Source organism: Tamandua tetradactyla, chromosome 1 (genome assembly GCF_023851605.1).
Source record: "Tamandua tetradactyla isolate mTamTet1 chromosome 1, mTamTet1.pri, whole genome shotgun sequence".
Taxonomy (NCBI): Eukaryota; Metazoa; Chordata; class Mammalia; order Pilosa; family Myrmecophagidae; genus Tamandua; species Tamandua tetradactyla.
In genome coordinates, this window is record NC_135327.1 from 150,778,035 (window position 1) to 150,802,014 (window position 23,980).

Here is a 23,980-nt window from a genome sequence, read left to right on the forward strand (position 1 = left end):
CAAGTAAGATATACAAATCAATAACAGCTTCCTGAGTTTTTGGTAACAACTATTTCAATTTGCAAATGTCATACATTTATGCTCGCCTTCCCTCTAACTTGATGGAACAGGAGCCCTTTCCTCTTTGACCTGAGAGAGTCCAGTGGTGCTTCAGAGGCAGCATGGCATGAGCAAGGAGGGAAAGTCAGTGGAAAGTTGGTGGACTTTGAGTCTGTGGGACCTCAGTTCAAACCATGATTCCATCATGTGACTTTGGACAAATTACTCTAGTTCACTGCCCTGAGCCACAATTTATTCATCTGTAAATCTTTGCAGAATTTTTGGTGGGTCAAAGGTCATATGTGTTTTTTTAAGTAAGCATTTGTATGAAATAAAAAAAATAAACCATCTATAAAACTAAAGCCTCTATATATGTAATGTATTAGAGAACGATGGCTAGATCATCAAATAAAAAGATATTTCTTCAGATAAAAGCATTAGCCATATCTAAGCAAGAAGAATGGCAATAACAAATCAAATAAGGACAACATAATTAAGGATGTTCATTACATACAATACAACCAAAACCTATAATAAAGCCCATATCCTAGGTTATAGGATACCTCATAGAGAAACAGTTCTGTTCTGCTTTGAACCTAATCCTGTTCTAAGATTTCATTTACTGATGTCCACCAATTACCAAGAATTACAGAGCACCAAGTGTGTGTTCAGCACTGACTTAGGTGTTTTGGAAAAAAATATACATTTTTAAAGGCTGAATGATAAGAAATGTGATTGTCAAAATTGGCCCATGGGAAGAACAAACTGGACTACAAGAATAAATTATATAAAAGTCATTGAGAGGGAAAAAAAAGGAGATAAGTAAAAGAAGTTGCAAGAAAGAAATTCATAATGAGAAAGGCTGTAATTCTAGATCTTAAAAAATGAATTCGTAGAATCTAGGTGGTAGGTATAGACTATTCACTATAAATCCTGCAGCTTTTCTATTTGTTTGAAAAGTTTTCATAATAAAATGTTGGAAATAATAAAAACTACATTGGTAAATCTCTCAGACAAGTGGGATACACAATCTTGAGAGTAAAGGTATATATAACTTATAGGACATAGTGAGTAAGAATGCTGGCCAGACCAGGAATCAGGATATCTATTAAGAGATATGAGGAACGAGACTGCATTTAATGCTGATTTTGCTTTGTTTTGTTTTTTCTTTAGTAAACCTTCATAATTCCAGTATTCTTTGGAAACCACATAAACAAATCTATAACCCCACACTAGGCCCCTCCAAAAGCTAGCTCAGGTCATCCTAATCCTATAAATTATTCCTATCCTTTAACTCCATTTAGATACCACAAGACAGCATTTACCACTAAGGCCCAATCTTAAATTCCAGTTATTAAAAAGCCATAAATTCTGCAGAAACAGTTTGCCATTAAAATTAATAGGAGAGTGAATAGCTTTTATAGAATAAGAACAATCCTATTAAATGATAACCATTAGTAAGAAGCTTGGTAAGCCTTAAAATCTAATAATCACAAAATGGGGTTTCAACACTACTCTATATTTTTTCCAATTTAATATAATGGGATAAAACTGCTGTCATTGAGGAGAAGCGAAAAACAACGTGGACTTTAAGCTAACAATATGGCAACTTAAATATACGTGTAAGTGAAAAAGACCAGGTACTTACCCACAATCCAAATAAAATCATTAAGGGACTTTTGGACTATTTCACTATAAGCCTATTTATTCCTGAAGCAATAGTATTTTGAATTAGTAAGAGAACATATTTCCAGTGTCAGAAATATTTACTGAATAGTTGAAAAGAAAATACTGCATTATTTAACATTTTGGGCTGTACAGGAAATTGGCTTTAAAAAAATTCAGAATGGAAATGTAAATGGAAGAAGCACTACTCAAAAAAATCTCAAAAGCCCTTCCAAAATAAACTAAGAAATAGTAGTGAGACAGGGAAATAATGAAATGATGATAACATTCAGAATCTAAAAAAATGGCACAAAACAAACAAGAAGAATATCAGAAAGTGAGCATCAGGCAACAACATACATTAATGGGAAAATGTCACTGAAAAGCCATGTGACACAGCTCTGCAAAGCATGTCACCCAGGTATGAGCTTCACCTCCTTGTCACCTCATATCTTGGCCTACTGTCAAACACTGGTTCATGTTCTTTTCTCTTAGTTACTTTTCACAGCAACATACTGTTGCCCTGTTTTTCATTGGCACAGGGTCTCATTAGAGCCTGACAGTAAGTACAGTAGCCAAATCTTTTAAGGAACATGATTTCAGGGTCCTATGAGGATCTTATCCTGATCCCTACAATTCAACCGGTCAAACATGTTACTTTTTTTTAATCAGGAAGTAAACACCTATAAGATAATATAATACACTAATTCAAATTAATGTCAAGAGATAAGGACCAATATCAGCTTTTCCTTTGATCAGAGTTGGGAGTAGGGAGTATGACGGTTTCTTAAAATAACCAAAGCCACAAGACCCTAAAAGGGGCAAAGACAGGAAAGGAAGGTCACAAAGAAGTAGGACTGGAAATACAATTTAACCTGCAAACTTACGATGAGCCCAGGTCCTGTTACTACTCTTTAGGGAACAGTGTAAGTATAAAAATTAGAAACACAGTCTCACCCATCAGGGAAGCACATTAAGGCTCTGATTAGTCTGTCAAAAATAAATCCTGTTCAAACTGTGGTCAGAAGTCTTGGAAGGCTGCCCACAGCCTATCTGTGACAGCTGTAAGTCCACAGGGAGCTCAAACAACAGTGGCACAGGCTCAGTACTGGATAAAAAAGACAAGGCTTAGGCAACTCAAGGTGAAAGCAACAACAAACTCCTTTGGAAGGAGTAGTTGTGGTCCTTTACACTAACATGTCCATGCACACAGTCACACGCATGCACACATACACACTCACACGTGTGCACACACATATATTGAAATGGCATCAAAGGCCAGGCTAGCAACATGTTAAAAAAAATTTTTAAAGGGCAGCTAAAGAGGTCAGAGACAAAGAAGATCATGCTGCACAGCCTGGAGATGAAGGTAGATGGAGCTCATATTATCTGGACCCAAGTGTCCAGTATGCCAAAGGTCCAGGGATTATAATGAAGCTCCAGTGAGTATTACAACACATGGAGCTGAGCTGTTATTTAATTGCACCCCACACATAAATGCCTTATTTTGATTTTGTACATATGCCTATATAGTAGAAGATACTAATTTAAGATACCTGTGAAAACTCATCAGCATGCAATGCTTGAAGTTATTATTTATGTGACAATCAAAATATTAAAAAGTATTCATTGAAGCATGAAATAGTGTAAAACCATTTTTAAAATGCTGTTAGTCAGCATCTGCAATGAAACAGAATGACCCCGACTATCTAATTCCAAAGAAGCATGAAAAGTTGGGGAAATGGAGGAACTTAAAACATTATCAGATTTTCAATATCATTGGGTATATCTATTTTTAGTTACTTGACCAGTATATTCCTATAAAAGCTAATGGCTGACAGACACAGTACATCCTGGCTTTAAGTTTTCTTGGTTTAAGGCCCTTTAGATGAATCAATATAGTAAAAGGTATGATATCAATGCAGAAGTAAACAAATACATGAATAGAACAAAATGAAGCTATGGTAGTTTGAAAATTGTCTGCAAATTGCTCATCATGCCTTCCTTCAAAAGATGGGGACTAATTCCCTCCCCTTAAGTGTGGGCCTGACTTAGTGACTTGCTCCTAACGAGCAGAATGTGGTATAATTGATGCTATATGACTTCTTAGGCTACTTACCAAAGGAAATTTGGTACCCTCCACCCATCCCCCTTTTCATTTGGACTGCTCCTTCTAGGAAAACCAGCCACCAACTCATGAGGACAAACAGCCCTGGAGACGGCCCCCATCGAGAGTTACTGGGCCTCCCACCAGCAGCACCTCTTGCCAGCCACGTGAGTGGTGAGGCAGGTCCTCTAGCCTCTTTTCCTTATGCCTTCAGATGACAGTGGCTCAGGCTGATATATAAGACTTCAACATAATGAGAGGTTCCAAAATAGAACTGTTGCAGTCAAGCTGCTCCTAAACTTCTGATCCACTGAAAATGAAAGATAATAAATGATGTAATGCCACTGAGTCTTGGGGTAGTTTGTTATGCATCAATAACCAATACAATAGTAAACCCAGGAAAAAGACCCAAGGACCAAGGGGAACTGAGCATTTGGCAAAATCAACACTCACGTTGTAGAGGGCAGGAAAGGTGTGGGTAAGTCATTAAACCAAATCGAAACGACCGTCCACAATTTGGAGGGAGAACAAAATCAATGCCGGATTTTTATTTTACTCCTTACAGAAAAATTAATTCCAGATTATTCCAAAGACCAACTATAAAAACAATTAAAATAAAAACATAAAAGTACTAAAAGAAAAGAAAGGCAAATATACCTTTGGGGGTAGGGAGTAGAAAGAGGCCTTCCTAAACATTTTAGAACACCCAGAAGATATAAAAGAAAAATATTGATGGATTTGACTACATAAAGATAAAAACATACAATAAGGTTAAAAAATAATCAACACAATAGAAAAAACTGCAATTATATTAATCAAAAGACTTAACATCCTTAAAATTATGCAATGCTTGAAAATTATAAGTAAAAAGACAAATGTTCTAAGAGAAAAATGGACAAAATATATGAAATGTATTTCACCAAAGAAATATGGGTATAGTATATAAAGCTGTAAAAAGGTGTTCAATCATACTACTAAATCAAATAAATGCCAATAAAAACAATATATCACTATTCTACCCTATAAGAATGGCAAAGAGTTAAAAAATATATATATATATATATATAAAACCCAGTGTGGGAAAACAGACCTTCTCATTCTCTACTGGAAATATTAATGGGACAACCTTTTTTGAGGGTAATATGCCAATAGTTACCAAAATGTTACATGAACTTTCTGATATAGACAGCACTCCTAGGAATTTCTCTTACATGTGCAAAGATATGATCAAGGATCTTTAATAATCATTATTTATAACAGTGAAAACCTAAAAACAACCTAAATGCCCATGAATATGTAAACAGTTAAAGAAACTATTGACTATGATGGAATCATTTTGCAATTTTTAAAACACTATATCCCTATTCTGTTTGACATTTTATTTCCAAAAAAGTTTCAAAACTATATTATAACATGAATCAATTTACATGAAATTAAATATTGTATATAAGTGTGTATTTGTGTATATTTATCATAGGGAATAAAATGAACCAAAATGAGAATGGTGGTATTTATTCACAGAGAATTTTGACTTTCTTCTTTATAATTTTCAATATTATTTATATATTATCTTTATATTCTAAAAAGAAATTACTGTTTACAGTCTTTCCTGTTACAAGATATTTTTTAATGTGAATTAGCTCATGTCCAGGAAAGTTATGTCAGTATAATGTGAAAGTGTGTTGGCTCACATACAATTTTCTCTAGCATATTAAGGTTGTGATCTAATCTAGGACAAGTTTTCTCATAATTAAAATAAAAGTGTCATTTAATAGCTTTAAGAGTTTCCACTATACTAAACTATTTGAGGAAACTGAGAGTGAAGGCAAAAAAGTGCAAAGATATTTCCCACTGAATCTAAAAAAAAAAATGTATATGTATATATAACTGTTAAGTCAACACACTGGATCAGATTTTTAACTTCGACAAAATAGGTATCTGTTAGAAGTGAATGCCCTTAAGGACGTACAACTCAAAAAGGAAAACTGGAGCTTAAGGCTACCAAAGACTAGCTGTGATACTGGATGCAAATGTCAATGGAGATTGAAACTATTTGTATTAGGATTATTATTGTTATTGTTAGTTCTGTTTAAAAAATTCCACTGATTTTGAATGGTCTATTCCTAATGCTATTTTCCAAATAAGCCCTGTAATTTTCAGGGCATGATTTTGCAGAATGAAAGACTTCAGGAATGCATATATGATATTAATAGCAGAAATGCCTATACTACTCTGAGTCAAATTCAAGAAGGTAGAGAAACATTCCACAGTTTAAAATATGAAAAGGAAAAGAAGCTCTAAACTTAATTTTGCTTCAGTGATCCTTGCCCCACCACTGGATGCTTAAAATCTAAACAAGACAGAGAATTAAACATTAATTATGGTGGAGAAGACCAATCTAACTTTTGACCAAAGTATTTGACTATATATCCTCCATATATCTATTACATTGTATAATGTATGTGTGTGCGAGTTATATACATTTTGACTATATTGACAGTAGTGGGGAGTAGTGGATGAAAACAATGAGAAAGCAATTCTGAAACTATTGTATATGCATCATAGGATTGAGCAAATGAATAAGGCCAATGCTATTGGAAAACAGGAGGCCCACTGTGGAAGACGGGAGATACAAATACACAAAGAGAAGTCAAGAAAAAACTGTGTAGGGACCTAGAAGCAAAGACATCCAGTAGCAATAAACACATCCAGCACCCAGTCTTAGGTCCTAATACCATGCCTCACTATGAGGAACCAGGGCTCTTCAGTAAAAAGGGTTGTTTCTAGGGCTGTACAAGATGAGCCGAGAATATCTTATGCCACAAAGAAAAGTGCCCAGAAAAGCTATGAAAGCATGTCAAAAGGATACAAGAGCCTGCTTGAAAGGGTTCTACTAAATATGAGACAATTTGATCATCTAAATAATTAAGGTCAGTAATGATTATAAACCATGAAAAAATAGCTTTAAATTTGCTTCTTTTCTGAAATTGGGTAATAGAAAAGAAAAGGTATTTTAACCTCAAAAGGTTAATTAGGTAATAGTAATTTAATTTAGAAGTTAATATCATGAAAGTATTTTGTTAAGTAAATTGTTAAGCTTAATAAATTGTAAAATTTTATTTAAATTTAAGTTCTCTTTGTGATCATTCTCAGATATAAGTTCGAAATGAATTTTCCTTGAGGATACAAAAGTAATTTTTTAATTCATAACTTACCCTAATTTCCAAAGTGTAATTATTAGCCATGGTAAATAAAGGTTTCCACTGTTCTATGATTGTATCTGCAAATCTGTTAAGTAAATTTGGGACCCAAATAGTAAAAGGGAAAGCTTGTGAATTGAAAACATCATAAAATACACAATTTTATTAATTACCATTAGTATTAGTATATGATAGTTGGACATTTTGGGGTTTGTTAGGAAATAGCTACATTGAAATTAACTGAGCTTAACAGGTATGTTGGGGGGAACAAAAAAGCAATTAAGAAAGAAGAGAATTGAACTCACATCTCTTCCATCAGTATTTCCCCCTTTTGCAAAACACTGACTAAGTTTCTGCTATGTGCCAGGTGTACCAGTTTATTTAGTAAAAAAAATGAAGATTTATCTGTATATCGATATAGCTATTAAGTATTAAGCATTGTTCTTTTGAATTATCTTAGCCTTGTTATAAGGTTAAGAAGGCCATAAAAATGAAATGAAGGAAGACAGATTTTATAAAGGAGAGAGGTAATGTTGTAGAAAGACAAACTACACAGCATGCTACTCTGACCCTTCTACTCTCATATATTCAAACAGCTGTCCACAGTCAACATGGTAGTCAGTCTAAATGTCTCCTGAAAAAAAAAAAACAAATCATAACTTCCTCCTGTTTGAAATTCTTGAATAACTCCTTATTTCTTATAGCATAATATTAAGCTCCTTAGATTTACTGCACAAGACTGATTACAATTAGGTCCCTAGTCTCGTCACTTCTACTCTTTCATTAGCACATCATTCTCCAGCCAAAGCCAGCTACATGCAATTTCTAGAATGTACCATGCTTCATGCTTTCATTGTTCTCTGGGCCATTTATACAAGTCTCCCTCTACCGTCATCACTTTTGCTACCTTTCTTTTTCTTGGCCAACTCCCATTCATTGCTTGGAAGTCATTCCACTGAGAAGCCAAGGAAGTACCCTCCAAGTCTGTTTAGATGCCCCTCCTGTGTGTTCCCATAAAACCCTATGTTTGCTCTAGCATAGCATTTATCACACCTGATTTTCTCATCCTTACCCCTCAATAGGATATGAGTTCCACGAGGGCAGAGACCACATATCTCATGTTTCCTGCCGCACTCCAGTGTCTTGCACATAAGTTTCAATGTTCAATACAGTTTTGTTGATGAAATTAACAAATCACTCCCAGTCATTTATCATTAAAAATAATTTTTAAAAAATAATTATTTGATAAGCTTTAAATTTGGTAATTTCCTGTCCGTGTGAACTATCTACATCATATTCAGAATATGGGAACCTAGGTTGAGAGAAAGTCATTGCCCAACCACTCACAACAAATTGCGTGAGAGTATGAATGTGTGTGTGCCTATATATCCCCATCTCTCACCTGATAGATTTACTTAACAGCTGAAAATATTCATGAGAAAGTAGTTAAGAATGTAGAGAGATATCTTTTATATTATCCTTGCATTCCAGGAAGTTGATTTGGGAGAGGGGGGTTGTTTTCATCATAACCCAGCACTCACGTCTAAAGGAAATAAAGATGAGTAACAAAGGATCAAGCTATTTTTTGTAACCCATTCAACTATAATGCATTACATATTTCTTTTCAATTAGCAGCTTATTTTTTCTAAAAGCAGCGTTTTTCAATCTGTGCTCCATGGTGTCCTAAGGATTCCCTATAGACACGAGGACCAAGAAGGGAATAGGTACTAAGTGAATAGAGCTCTGTGCCCCAATCCCCTGCATCAATCAGTTACTCTGCTTTTATCTGTTGTGTTGGGGTTTTTTCATAATAGAATACCAAGAAAGCTTTTCTTTGAAGAAATGTTTGCTATGTTAAAATAAGAAAAGAGAAAAAGATAAAGGTTAAAAATCCACTGCCTTAAAGAATCAGCAGTGGATTGAAGCTTGTGCTATATAATTCCAGCCCTAATGTCTTTCATATTTCTTGGTTAGACTAAATTCATCTGTCTCAGGTTTATAACAGGCACTTATTTTTGCTAAAATAAGAAATACTGTTTCAAAGCAGAAATATCCAGATAGAAAACAATATGGAACATGCAAAGTGCATTTTTACTCTGATGTAGCTATTTGTAAATATATTTATCTTATTATACTTATTGGCATTATTTATGTACCCATCTTCAAGTCTATGATTCATAACAGAATACTAAAATAATCTAATTGAACAACAGAGAAGCCCACTAGAAATGACAGCTGCTGGAATGTTTTATATATTGTAACAAATATCCCATCTTATTTTAATACTTCTTGGTACAAAGATGACCTGAGATGAAAAGCCCACCACCAAATTCATATTTAACTAGCACTCCTAGCTATTTTGCCAATAAGGACACAAAAGGGGAGCAGGGGAACTATAACCAGCAGGTACTTCATCATGACACATTCAAAAGATTAGCAGAGAGAATTCAATCTGCTAGTGAACACATTCAGAACTAATGAGCAGAGAAATGGGATTCTCTCAAACAGAAAGTTTCAGTGTTCCTATACACAACAGTTTGGAATTGTAGAAATGGCACTTGACTGGAAGTCATGTAAACACCTGCAATTAAGGCCCAACTCTATAACTTAAGTCAGTAAATTGGAAATCTTTAGAGCCAAACACTTATAATTCATACGGCCTTTCAAGCTGAGAAGCAACCAACAAAATTAATAACCAAACAACTTGAATTCAAATCCTGGCAATGGTAATGACTGGGCAATTCATTTCATTTACTTGAATATATTGCCCCTAAGGTTTTTGGGGCTGACAGTTTAGGATTCTATAGGTAAAACTTCAGGCTTTTTGCACTCTATATCAGGAACCCATGGAATGGCCCCTCCTCCCAAACAACCTATCTTCCAAGAAGCATCCCGTGATCATTCTCACTACTCCCATGCGGCAAGCCAGTCTCTAATTTCTGGTCATGAAGTATGTTCACATCTAAAGATGAAACTATTAAATGTCCTGTGTGACCTGAGACCAGGTCTGCAGAACTGAGAATTACAGTTCTGCAGCTCTGAAAGTCAACATTACTCCATACAGCAACTGTTAAAAAAGCTGCAAAAGAGATGAGACTCCAGTTAGAGATATGAATGTAATGCACCTGGTTAGGACTAAGGTAAAACAGAATACATGGTAAAAGATGATACGGCCTGTTGCTTTAAAACTTCAATCTCTGTGGGAGACCAAAGGAAGAGATGTTTCTTTGGTCCAAAATTTAAATTTTCTGTAGCACACTGCTTCAGTTTACTAAAGCTGCTGGAATACAATATACCAGAAATGGAACAGTTTTTAAAAGGTGATTTATTAAGTTGCATGTTTACAGTTCTAAGGCCATAGAAAAGTCCAAACTAAGGCATCCAGAGCAAGGCCACTGGGCCCAGAACACCTGTCAGCTAGGTAGGCACAGGCTGGCTCCTGCTGGCCCTTTGGCTTTTCATTTCAAACAGCTTTCCTGGGGCATTTTTTTTTTCTGCATCTCCAAATGTCTTGGTCTCATGTTGGCTCTGTTGGATCTGTCTAGCTTCTGCCAGCTCAGTTAGCTCCTGGCATCTCTTGGGGTTTCCGCATTCCCAAATATCTATGTCTCTGTGGGCTCTGAGTTCTTTCCCTTTCTGTGTGCTTTCTTAAAGACTCCAGTAAACTAATCAAGACCCACCTTGAATGGGCAGAGTCACATATCCATCAAACCAAAGGTCACACCCACAACTGGGTATCTCACAGTTCTATGGAAACAATCCAATCAAAGTTTCCCACCCAAAACAATAGGCCTGACCCCACAAGATTGGATCATGATTAAAACAGTTTTTCTGGGGTACATAATAGTTTCCAACCACCACACACATTATCTAATGTAACCTGTATGGTCAGTTTATTTAAACAGCCTAATTACATGGAATGCAGAGTAAGGAAAAAGATCTTATTATTCTGTACAAGTTAATGTAATACCCTGATACATTCCAGAGTATTTTGGGCAGAAAGTTAAAAATATATTTGCAAAGTCACCTTGTGAGACTGGGAAAAATGGTGGAACTATTAAACTTCCCCACCTGGGGAATTTCTGATATTCTCTCAATCATTAGGGACTCCCAATTTAGTAAGCCACGCCCTCATCTTGAGGCTTGCCCTTATGCAACTTATTTCTGCAATGGTGAAGCTAGGCTCGCATGTAATTAGCCTGAGTCACTCCCAGAAAGCCTCTTTTGTATTCAGATGTGGCCTCTCTCTTTAAGTCAACTCTGCAAATGAACTCACTCATACCCCCCTACATAGGACATGACTCCCAGGGGTATACATCTCCCTGGCAACATGGGACATGACTTCTAGCATCACAGGATTGAGAATGACCAAAAGCAGGAAGAAATTAAACAAAATAAAGTTTCAGTAGCTAAGAGATTTCAAATAGAGTTGAGAGGTCATTCTGGAGGTTATTCTTATGCAAGCTTTAGCCATATTATTTCAAACTATCACAGAATGTCATGCCCAACCAACAGTATTCCTGAAAACTCTAGGGAGTGCCCTGAGCTCTATGTAAGTCTCTATAAAAATTTTTCTTAGTAAGTTTATTTTCTCAGAAACTTAAGGCCTCCAGATCAATCCTAGGCCAGTTAAGTCCTGAACCCAGAGGTACTAGTCTCTCCAAGAACAACCTGGTTCATTTTAACAAAAAAGTTAAAATGGTCATTGCCCTGATATCCCTGAAGCTTGAGAGAAAAGATCAAATGAGAGGAAGGAGGTGTAATTGAGAAATTAGGATTTAACAAATGACTATACTACTGACTTATTATATAGATATTTCTTTTTAGAATCTACTGTTTTAGAAAAGCCAGAAGTAAATAACTGAAGTTACAACCATTATCCAGTAGTTCTGATCTTTGATAATGATTATATAACTATACTGCAAAAAAAAATGTCTGATCTTTACACCTGTGCTCATTTAACAACACACTTTAAGTAGCTGGTCCAGTGGTAATGAAAATATACACACACTCAGGAAAACTTTTAGTAGATTTCAGCTTTCGGCAGCAAAGATAAGAATGTCTTCATTTGCAAAAAAGCCCCAATAATAATAAATAAAATTATTTTATACTAGTCACTAGAAGGTTGTTTTCATCTTGATGTACAGCTTAGTGGGCCCAAGAATATTTCCCTGATCTCTCTAATTTTCTAAGAGACTTATTTTTATTGCCTCATCAGCACAAAATGGTATTAGGAAGCAACATAATGGCTGTTATAGTAAATGGCTTATAAAGAAAAGTCTGTGACAATTTTGATAGGTTTTAGGAAATAAGTGTATTATACAGAAAAGTTTTCAAAGAAATTTAAATTAATGTCAGTTTTGAATAATGAACTTTTTCATAATCTAATAAAGCTTTGATCTACAAAAAGGGCTAAGCATATCACCCAAAGACCTATCCCTAACTGAGTACTTTGTTATCCAATTAATTTAAAAAGTGGCAATTTTACTACTGTATATGTGTCAAGCACAAAGAGCCATAATAAAATCACTGATGAAAGATCAGTTTCAGAAGTGAGATATAGGTAACAGAATCCTTCAGGAAATACTTAATATGCTACTTTTCCTTGTCTAAAATTATCTACATTTTACTATACTCTGAGTGTTAACTTCAACACAAATTTTAAACAATTGCATAAGCATTTTCGACTGAAAGTACAGTGGATTTTGTTTCACTTTTAATAAAGGTAGAGTGACTGGCCATTCACAAAATCAGTCAAAATTAGTCTTATGACCAGATCTACAAACTCTGAAGGAAACACAAATTGAGAAAAGAGAAACTGTAAATGACAATTTTATTATGATTCCAATGAAATAGAAATTTCTGCCTAGTAAAGAATATTCGTTTTGTATTGTCTAAAATATTTTATCACTATATCAAACATATTAAAATTTAAAATTTTGTTATTCTAATTATCTCATGTGATCCCTATGTTAAGCCTATTTTCACCCCCTTTTACAATATATAAACTGATGCTCATAATGTTAGAGTAAACTTACCAGTAACTAGCAGAGCTGAATCAAGTTTATTTTGACTCTGTGGCCTGTGCACTTAAGTACTATGCTCCAAACTGCCTCCCAGACATTCACTAATGCCAGAATATTCACCATTCCCAATAAACACAGGGCAGACTGAGTTATTGATTTCACAGTTGCTACTGCAGCACTCAGATATAACTTATTTGAAAAGAGTTCTGAAAACATATTAAATTAATATATATAAGGTAAATGCTCAAATCTTAATTTCTAATAAATGTTCAACTGCAAAAGGGGTACAAAAGGAAGAAAAGTACAAAATCTATATCCCACATCAGTTACTAAAAATTTATATAGAGAGCTGCCTTTGGATTTATGAAGTACTGAAGACTCTTATTATCCTGCCCTCCTTTTGCTACCAGACAAAGGCCATGGATTCTTTTGCCCAAAGCGCTCAATAACCAATTCCTGAGACACTGGGGTTTCAAAGAGAGAAAAAGTTTAATACTATGTGCGTAGTAGGAGAGCAAATGGCCTGGCAACCCAAAATCTGTCTCCATGAGTTTAGGGGTTCAAGGGTTTTAAGGATTTTAGCATGGGGAGAAGAGGTCATTTCAGATAGTAAGTTCAAACCAGAAAAAGAGACAGTGTTATCATTAACGTAAATCGAAAGGAGGGGAGGCAAGGTTACCACTTCAGTACTAAAGGTGTGAGCCAAAAGGAAGGGAGACAAGTTTCCTTTCAATAGCAGAATCTAACTGATATGATTTACAAATGTCTGGGGCTGAAGCTAGTTAATGGCTGACTTCATTAGCAATAGGGCCTTTACCATACAAGAAAGTGACCAGATAAAGGGCTCTTACAGTCACAAATATACAAGATAAAGGATTTTACAAACATTTCAGGTATCAGGGCAGCTGAATTATAGTTTAGGGATTTCAGGTATACCCCTGTCTACTCCAATATCCCAGAAAGCAAAAAGGAATATGATTCAGTAATCAAAATCATCCCTTAAATCCTAATCTCTCAGTTACACTTTCAGCCCTCTGAACTACCTCTGAGAATTTGAAATTTCACTGCTGAAAGAGTTGAAAGATATGTGCATTCCAAAACGTTGTTTTGCTATTTTCCTTCTACATTTAATACCCAGATCTTTAAACACTCAACTAGGAGCAAAACTAATTCAACTACATGTATGAAATGTAAATTTGGAAATGCCAGAAATCAACATGACCTTTAAAATATAACATTTTCCATCATCATTTATTTAATTTTACACTATTTAAAGCAAAATCTTCATGTTTAGTATTTTCAGCAAATATAAAAGCAAATAAGCAAAAAATAAAAATATAAAAAGCAAGTAAGAGCAGAGTATTTAAAAATCACATTTTTAAACTAAACTTTCAATTAATTTTAAACTTTTTTTCTGCCATAGTTACATTATCAATTAAATATGCATAAGCATTCAATGTGCTCTCTTCCACTGCCACCACCTCCCCATCAACTTCGGCAATTGGTAAGGTCTATTAATATGACAAACTTCTGCCAATTTACCCACATTAGTTTCCTTAGGAACAAAACAATGAATTGTATTGGGCAAAGGGTCAGGGATGAGTCCTCCCAACAAGGCCACCCTTTATCAAACCCAAGGCATTGGTCTCAGCAGCATGCTTTCTAACCAACCAGATTTTTCAAAGATAGCTTAAACAAACATTAAAAAAAAAAAATAGGCAGTTGAAATTATCATAAATTAGATTTGTATGAAAGAAAATGTATAGTCTGATATCTTCAGATCCAATTAGATACTTGAATCAATGCTAATAAGATGGTACTTTTCCCAAAAAAGAATCACACTTCAGAAAAACCACTACCCATCATTTTTTTTATTCCATGATCATTTTGCAATCTTTGAGAGTTTATCTTTCTTTTCCCTTTCACTTTTTTTTACCTTCTTTTTTTTTTTTGCATGGGCAGATGCCAGGAATTGAATCTGAGGCTCCAGCATTGCAAGCGAGAACTGTACCACTGCACCACAATTGCCCGCGCTTTGTTTTTAATTAGAGACATTGTGGGTTATTATCCTGCCCTCCTTTTGCTACCAGACAAAGGCCATGGATTCTTTTGCCCAAAGCGCGCAAAAGTTGGGGTTTGTCATGTTGCGGGTTATCAAGCATAAAACACAGAATTCACATATACCACCCTATTATTAACAGCTTGCACTGGTGTGGTTCATTTGTTACAACTGATGAGTGCACATTTTTATAACTGTACTATTAACTACAGTCAGTGGTTTAAGCTGAAGAGAGAATGCTTTTTCTTAGACTTTTGTTTTACTGCACTGTGCTGGTTTGAAAGGATGTACAGCCCCTAGAAAAGTCATGTTTTAATCTAAATCCCATTTCATAAAGGCAGAATAATCCCTATTCAATACTGTATGTTTGAAACTGTAATCAGATCATCTTCCTGGAGATGTGATTTACTCATGAGTGGTTGTTAAACTGGATTAGGTGACGATATGTCTCTACCCATTTGAGTGGGTCTTGATAAGTTTCTGGAGTCCTATAAAAGAGGAAACATTTTGGAGAATGAAAGAGATTCAGAGAGAGCAGAGCAGAACAACATAGCCACAAGAAGTAGAGTCCATCAGCCAGCAACTTTTGGAGATGAAGAAGGAAAACACCTCCCAGGGAGCTTCATGAAACAGGAAGCCAGAAGAGAAAGCTAGCAGATGATGCCTTGCTCACCATGCGCCCTTCCAGCCGAGAGAGAAACCGTGACTGTGTTCACCATGTATCTTCTCGGATGCCAGAGAGACTATGAACTTCATCGGCCTTCTTGAACCAAGGTATCTTTCCCTGGATACCTTTGACTGGACATTTCTAAAGACTTGTTGTAATTGGGACATTATCTCAGCCTTAGTACTGTAAACTGGCAACTCATTAAATTCCCCTTTTTAAACGCCATTCCATGTCTGGTATATTGCATTCTGGTAGCTAGCAAACTAGAACATGCACATAACCTAACAGGAGAAAAATAACCAAGACAAATTAAGTTCAAATCTACCCCCAATGGTGTGGACATATTATTACCTTTAACACCTGAGGATTAGGAAGAAAAAAAGATCAAGGAAACAAACCGAGCAACAATACCAGGCTAAAGGACAAATTTAACCCTTAAAACTGAGTTTGGTTCCTATCAACTCTAAGAATTCAATTCATATTTCTTAAATGCAAAGAGGGAAAAGCAAGGTTATGGCAGGAACAGACAAAACAGTAAAACATCAACAAAGCAACTAAATTAGATATCTCACATATCACAGAGAAAATCAATAATACTCAACGAATTTATATATATATCAATTTACTTACGGAGAAGCTTTGGAATAAAATGTCTTTAACTTTTTCGTACTAAGCACAAATAAAATGTCTGGCTTTTGTGTACCTGTCTGATTGGTTGGGAGAAATCTAGGAAAAGAGCCTAAAACCAGAGGGCAAATAGAACTCAGGCTTCCTATAACAGAGAAGTAAAAGTAGGTGAGAGAAAAGCAGCTGCAGGGGAGGTGAAGTTTACATTCAACATGCATAAATGTAGGTTGGATTTTTATGGGGGAAAAAATGTAATTGGGTATCCTAAGAGTGAAACAGGCAGAATCAGCTTGGCCAGAAACAGAACAGCAGGAAGATTAAAGGAGTCCTGACGGAGATTTACACTCCAAACAAGGCACGAGTGAGACAAAGCCCCAACAGAAAGAAAGAATAAGATACAACACCAACAACAAAGACATCTGTACATTCCTCCTCTGGGAACAGAAAGAGGAAAAAAGACATAATTTACAATACTAAGAGAAAATCAAGAGAGCAACAATACCTGGTTGATCAAGTCTGCCTACACAAGCTTCCAACACGAGGTCAGAAGCTTTTTTACCTCATCTTAATCTCCTGGACTTGACCCTGGGTAAAAACTGCACGTTCAGATAGAATTCATTTCATCCTGTCTGACAAGAAAGGGATGCGTGGCCACTAACTACAGTAAAGCAAAGGCACACTCTGGCAAAATGACTACATTTAAGGGGCCCATAGAATCTCAACAAGCTCCTTAGCAATCTCTTTACGTCCCATGCTGTTCTATGTACTCTCTAAAAATACACCTTCTAAAATACAGATCATTTCACTATGCCGTTACAATTTGGTCTAGACCTTGACAAAGTTTAAAACCGGGTTCAACATTCAAAGACACCCAGAATCTCACCAGATTTTCTTCCAGCATTATCTGTTTTATGATCTTGCCCTTCAGCTTCCCTCTCTATGCCTTTATTCCCCCTACTCCTTCAGGCTAAAATTTCTTTCCACCTTTCTCCACACCCTAAATACTGCACACCCTTCTGAAGCCAATTCAAAATACCACCTCCCCTTTTGCAAAGCTATAGGCAATCTCCCTGGTTCACACCCCACCCTATGTCACCACAAATACTTGTATATACCTCATTTGAGGCACTTAGATTATATTCTGAATCATGATCATTTATTTACATATTCATCTCTCCTTCCGCTATACCACATTAGGTTTTATTTTTGTTTTTGTTTTTACTTTTTTCTATTCTCTAATCTCTCAATAGGTAACACAGAAATTCATTAAGAATTGACTATGTTTCTCTCATTTTTATTTTTTACTTTTAAATAATATAAAATTTAATTACCAAAAAAGGGGTATACAGTGAAAAATAAATTTACTCCCACCCCTATTCTCCAGCCTTCAAGTTCCAATCCCAAGAGGCAACCATTTGTTTTCACTTTCTTATAATTACTCTCCAGAGGTATTTCATGCATATACAGGAAAATATATATCTAATGCAATCTTCTCCAAAATAGTAACCTACTAATATCCACTTCTATTCACTTTTTCTAATTTAATAATATATCTTGAAAATTATTCCATTTCAGTAAACATAAACTGCCTTATTCTTTTTTAACAACTGCTAAGTAGTCTGCTACAGATACCATAATATATCTATCTAGGCCCGAGGATGGGTATTTAATTTGCTTCCAAATGCTACTCAAAATATCTGTAAAATATATTATTTTGCACAAGTACAAGATCTGTAGGATAAATTCTAGTGGAATTAAATGATAAATGCATTTTAAATTTTGATAACTATTCCCAAACTGGAATCGATAAAAACTGCATAAAGCCATACTCTCATCAGCAATAGTGAGACTGCCTAACTCCCTATGCCCTTAATAGCACTGTTTTCAAACTTAGCTTTCTTGATAATTTGATAGACGTTTAAAAATTTGATAGATTTCTCTATTATAGAGAATTTGATAGACGTTTTAAAAAAAGGCTTACTGAAGCCTTATTCTGCATTTCTCTATTATAAACTATCTATTCATATCCCTCACATTCTTTATCCATTTTTCTATCTGAGTGCTCATCTTTCCCTATTGAGCTGTGGGTGCTTTTTACACATTTAAGAAATTAGTCCTTTTCCTGCAATATGAGTTATAAACTTTTTCCTAGTCTGTCTTTGCATTTTGTTATAATGCTTTTATTTTTATTTTGCTCCTTTTGTGGCAAGGCAGAAATTATTTTTAATAGTCCAATGTATCACCCTTTTCTTTAATGGTTTCCAAGCATCTTTTGCTCTTTCTTCCCAAAATCAGCCTCATGAAAAATTTTACCGCCTAGCAAATTAATTATAGTTTCCCAATTCGTTTACTATTCATCACTCCCTCCACTTTCCAACTGATCATATATACCTGTCAGATCTTCCTAAAATGCCATTTTGCCAATACAACTCCCCAGTCAAAAAACCTTCAGTCACTCCCGCCCCTACTGTTTATAAACTACTGTTCTAGTTTGCTAGCTGCTGGAATGCAATACACCAGAAATGAAATGGCTTTTAAAAGGGGGAATTTAATAAATTGCTAGTTTACAGTTCTAAGGTCAAGAAAATGTTCCAATTAAAATAAGTCTATAGAGTCATCCAGGGAAAGATACTTTTCAAGAAGGCCGATGAAGTTCAGGGTTTCTCTCTCAAGTGAGAAGGTACATGGTGAACACAGTCAGGGTTTCTCTCTCCCATCTGGAAGGGCACATGGTGAACACAACATCATCTGCCAGCATTCTCTCCTGGCTTTCTTTCATGAAGCTAATCAGAAGGCATTTTCCTTCTTCATTTCCAAAGGTCGCTGGTTGGTGGACTCCCTGCTTCTCGTGGCTACATCGTTCTGCTCTCTCAGAATCTCCCACTTTCTCCAAAGTGTTTATTCTTTTATAGGATTCCAGTAAACTAATCAAGACCCACCCACATGTCTCCACCTAATCCAGTTTAATAACCACTCCTGATTGAGTCACATCTCCGGGGAGATGATCTAATTACAGATTCAAACATGGAGTACTGAATAGGGATTAGAAAAAATGGCTGCCTTTACAAAATGGGATTAGGATTAAAACATGGCTTTTCTAGGGTACATACATCCTTTCAAACCAGCACAACTACTAAGTGTACATTGTATATAAACAATATAGCATTTAGGTCCTCCACAATCTAACCCCACCCACAGTCCTTTACTGTCATCAAATGGTTTACTTATTGGTCCTAAATTCAGGAACAAAAGTACCTCTACTATCCTGTATTCAACCCATATCCTTTATTTTGAATGTCTTCCCCTTCCTTCAAAGCTCAGCTCAAATCAATCTCTATTTTTCCCCCCTAACCTCTCAAGGTCCTATTAATTCAATTATTTATGAGAATTTTGTACTATGAATGTTGTGCTACGGGAGCACAGTAGGAAGAACTAGAATGAACAGTGGTCTCTAAACTTTTAAGATGGTTCCAGAAAATGAGACAATATTACCTAGATAAAGAAATGAATCAAAGGCCAAGTTAAATAAGAATTTACTGCCTTTAAGTCAGTACGACCAGTGTGTAGAGCAGACGACAGATCGATAAAGAGAAAAGGCTGGAGAGGTAAGTACATAAGGTCAGGTGAGTCGGGCATGTTTTTAACTTAACCTCAAGGACAATCAGAACTATGGGATCATTTTAAGCAGGGGCATGAGTAAGAAGAATTTTACACTCTCACTAGAGTTTAATCTAGTACAATCTAGAGTTTAACCAGCACTTTAGTGTCAGATATACTCTTATTTATCTAATAAATCAATTTTAAACCATTGTGGGATCAAATACTGCAGAAACATAAAGTATTGTACTGTTCTACTTATTTGGGGATTTGAAACAGTTACTGTCTCTAACCTATAATAAACAGTCAGCCAATCAGACCAAGTTAAATATGAGACTACTGATAATAAAAGATCAGAGCTCATATACTCCAATTTGTTTTTATTTTCATTAAATCCAAGATAAATAAATGTGGACCTCATACCTGTGCCATTCAAAGAACCATTTCACTCTGATTTCTCCATTTCATATAAATCATTATACCTCCTTTTTATTCTTTCAAGACCTGAAATAAAATATCCAGGGAGATTTCATGAAATGTAAGGATCACTAAATTTCTCCACAGTTAGCCTGGGTAATGAGAGCCCACTTGCAAGAAGGGAATATTATCTACCTTGTCAGCCAGTTCAATTCACTAAACTGACATTCTGTGGATTGCTACAAAGAAAAGTTGCTCCAAACACACACATCAAAAAAAGCTAAAAGTTGTTCTCCCACACACTCCTCTAAAATACATGTTAAACCTCCCATTCTCAACATCGTAAGTCAGATAACATCTAATAGGAATTGTTTGCACTTTTTCTTGTTCGTGGTGACAACTGCGCCTCCACAAAAGAAAAGCAGTTTGCTAGCTGCCAGAATGCGATATACAAGAACTGGAACAGCCTTTATAATAGAGAAATTTAATAAGTTATATGTTTACAGTTCTAAGGAAGTGAAAGTGTCCAAATTAAGGCACCAACAAGAGGTTATCTTAATTCAAGGAAGGTCCATGGGTTAGGAACACCTTTGTCAGCTGGGTAGTCAGGTGGTTGGCGTCTGCCTCTCCAGGTTTTGGCTGCGTAACATCTCATGGCAACATTTTCTGGGCTCCAACCATCTCCAAACATCCATGTCTCTGTTCTCCACGTGTCCGCATCTGTGTCAGCCCTACTGTGAAGTTTCTGATGCCTCTGAGGCTTCTGACGTTTCTCTCATTTCTGTCGTTTCTCTAGGCTCTGATATTTCTGAGGTTTCTCAAAAACGTTTTCCTCTTTTAAAGGATTCCAGAAAACCAGTCAAGACCCACCTGGAATGGGTAGAGTCACATCTCCGTGCAGTCAAAAGTCACACCCACAACTGGGTCTGTCACAGCACTGTGGAGATAATCTAATCAAGAGAGTCCAACCTACGTTGCTGAATTAAGATTAAAAGAAACAGCTGCCTCCACAAAATTGAATCAGGATTAAAACATGACTTTTCTGGGGTGCATGACACTTTCAAACCAGCACAAAAAGTAACTTTAAATTAGCAGAGATACAAAGAGTTGAGAGTACAATATAATAAAGATATCAATTATACTGACAGTAGATGTCAATTTCACTTTTACTTTAAAAAAAAATTGTTTTATTTTGCTCTCAAATTCAAAAGCTCAAAGTTTTCTATAATTTTAATTCATTAGTCTAGTACTGACCATCCCTTTCTCTAAATATTTTAAACTAGAGAGAAATTTTGATTGAAACTAGAACTATAATACAATTAATTACCTGCTTCAAAATTCTACTTCCAAAGACCACTTTTATTCTTTTCCCCAGAATCTGTCAACCTAATTCTGCATTGCCTTAGTGGCTTCAACCACACAGAGACTGGTTGATCAAAAGAGCTTTAGGATCTAATCTTTTCCTCTGTCAATAGGAAATAACGCGTCACTGACTATATAGAACGTGGTAGTATAATTCACACTTTTGGAAAAAGGACGAACATCTCAAACTGGCAACTAGATAATAAATATGATTAAGAACCAAGCACACAAGCAGAATATGCCAAAGTGTATACCTTTCATAAAAAGACACAGCAGACATATTATATTCAGATAAAAAATACACTCGTTTTTCTCAGACACAGCAAAATAATCAGCTTTTCAGTAGCATTGCCTTGCTAACCCTAAATCATTATTTCCCTTTTTGTCTACAAATCTAAAAATTTTTTAAGTTGAAGATAGCAAACAAGTATAACTCATTAACCAAACTCCTCACATTTCTCTAAGTTTAAATTTTCATAGAATTCTTACAAAAAAGCTCATATAATCCTCAAAACAATCTATGAAATACATGTTACTGCCACGTTCCCAAAAGGAAAATAAAGTCCAAAGACAAAAAATGACTATTTCTGCCCAGACAGCTGATAGAAAACATAACACTTGAATAAAGGTCTTTATAGCCCAATTCTATATAGTTTTCATTAATGCATCATCACTTTAATGTCTGGAAATTTAAACTTAATGCCCAATTTTTTTTGAGTTTCAACTAAAGGTTTTAATGAAATTTTTTTATAGTATTAACATCACAAAGTCACACACACTAAGCATCTCGAACTACTATTCTAATGAGTTGTCATAACCCTGTGTTCAGACTACAGAACTTCTCTTACATATGAAATACGATGAACGTCTCATAAAAACACAGGCTAATTAGCTTATAAAGTGTGTCAATCTACCCTTAACTAATCACAATGTTGAACAGTTATTATTTAACAAAACTAAAAATAATTATTCAGTATTGAGATCTACCACTAATAGAATTTTTAGTTAAAACAACTATTAAACAAACAAACTTTTAAAAATACCAAGATGCTTTGAAAATAATCTACTATACCAGGAGAACAAAAAGTTAAGGCAAAATATCTGAGGCAACTCTAATCTCTTCCTACCAATTGCTGCTTTACAGTCCAAACATTATCTATTTAATAAAGAAAACTTTTGGACATCAACCCAAACCTTCACTACAATTCTTCCTTACACATCCATTGCTCCTTGCAATTTCTGCTTTACCCCTTCTATCCCACTCATCCTTTAACATGCCACTGGTAGACAAAATGCTCCACCCAAAGACAAGAAAAGAGTTAAATACAGACAAAAGAGAGAGAAGGAATGGAATGGCTAGGGAAGGAAAGAATTCCTAACAAAGGAACTCAGCCTGAAAATCCACAAGAAAGAGAGGACAAAAGAATCCTGAGATTATTTGATTTCTGTTGGTTTACACAATGTGAATAATAAATAAAATTATCCCAAAATACAAAAACGTGATGACATTACAAACGTTTCCCTTCTTTAAAAATGCCTTCGCTGTACATGATTCCAAACTAGGGCTTGTTAATGTGTTTACAATGTGTCCTCCAGGTACAAGCAAGACGATTTTTCAACAACTGACTATAATGCTACAAACATTTTTCAAGAGAAAGATATATTAAAGTACGTGTCAAAGTGCCATTACAAAGACCTATCTCTAAGAATAAACTTTTGGATAAAATCACAAAGATTAAATTTTTAAGATTTATTACATGGAAGAAACTGTACACTTTTATCTTCCAGGTATTCTTAAATCTAAGAAGTTAAAAACATGCTATGAGTTACCAAACTGAACAGAAGGAGTTCAAGATTTTTAAATGACCACACAAAAATGACTGTATAGTGTGTATTTGTTTGTTTGCTTGCTTGTATGTTTGAATGAAATTGCTTACTTTGGTCACCAGTGAAGAGGCCAGGTTAAGAACCTAACAGACCCAAACATATGAGACATTTAGGAGAGGGTAAGGGCTCCAGTGGAAAACCAACGAACCCTAGGACAGACTTAAAGACGTCTCTGTCAAGAGCCACCACCACCAATACCACCTAAGGAGTAAAAATGAAATCTGAAATTTCAGAGGAGGCACAAAGCTAGAGTTCCACTAAAGATTCCATTTAAATTCAGCAAATACTAATTAATAATCAATGAAGTGCAATGCATTAGGATGAAGG

At 35.4% G+C, this 23,980-nt stretch overlaps 1 protein-coding gene across 23 annotated transcripts in view; it reads right to left on the reverse strand.

Annotated features, from left to right (window-relative positions):
- The window catches only part of IMMP2L (inner mitochondrial membrane peptidase subunit 2), a 980,891-nt gene that overhangs the window by 946,357 nt on the left and 10,554 nt on the right, over window positions 1–23,980 (reverse strand). For 2 of the 23 annotated variants that reach the window (XM_077168171.1, XM_077168155.1), the window contains exon 2: window positions 20,411–20,491. The exons of the other annotated variants lie outside the window; for them this stretch is intronic. The gene's annotated coding sequence lies outside the window, so the exon portion shown is untranslated. The remainder of the gene's footprint in view (window positions 1–20,410; window positions 20,492–23,980) is intronic. 23 annotated transcript variants of the gene reach the window in all.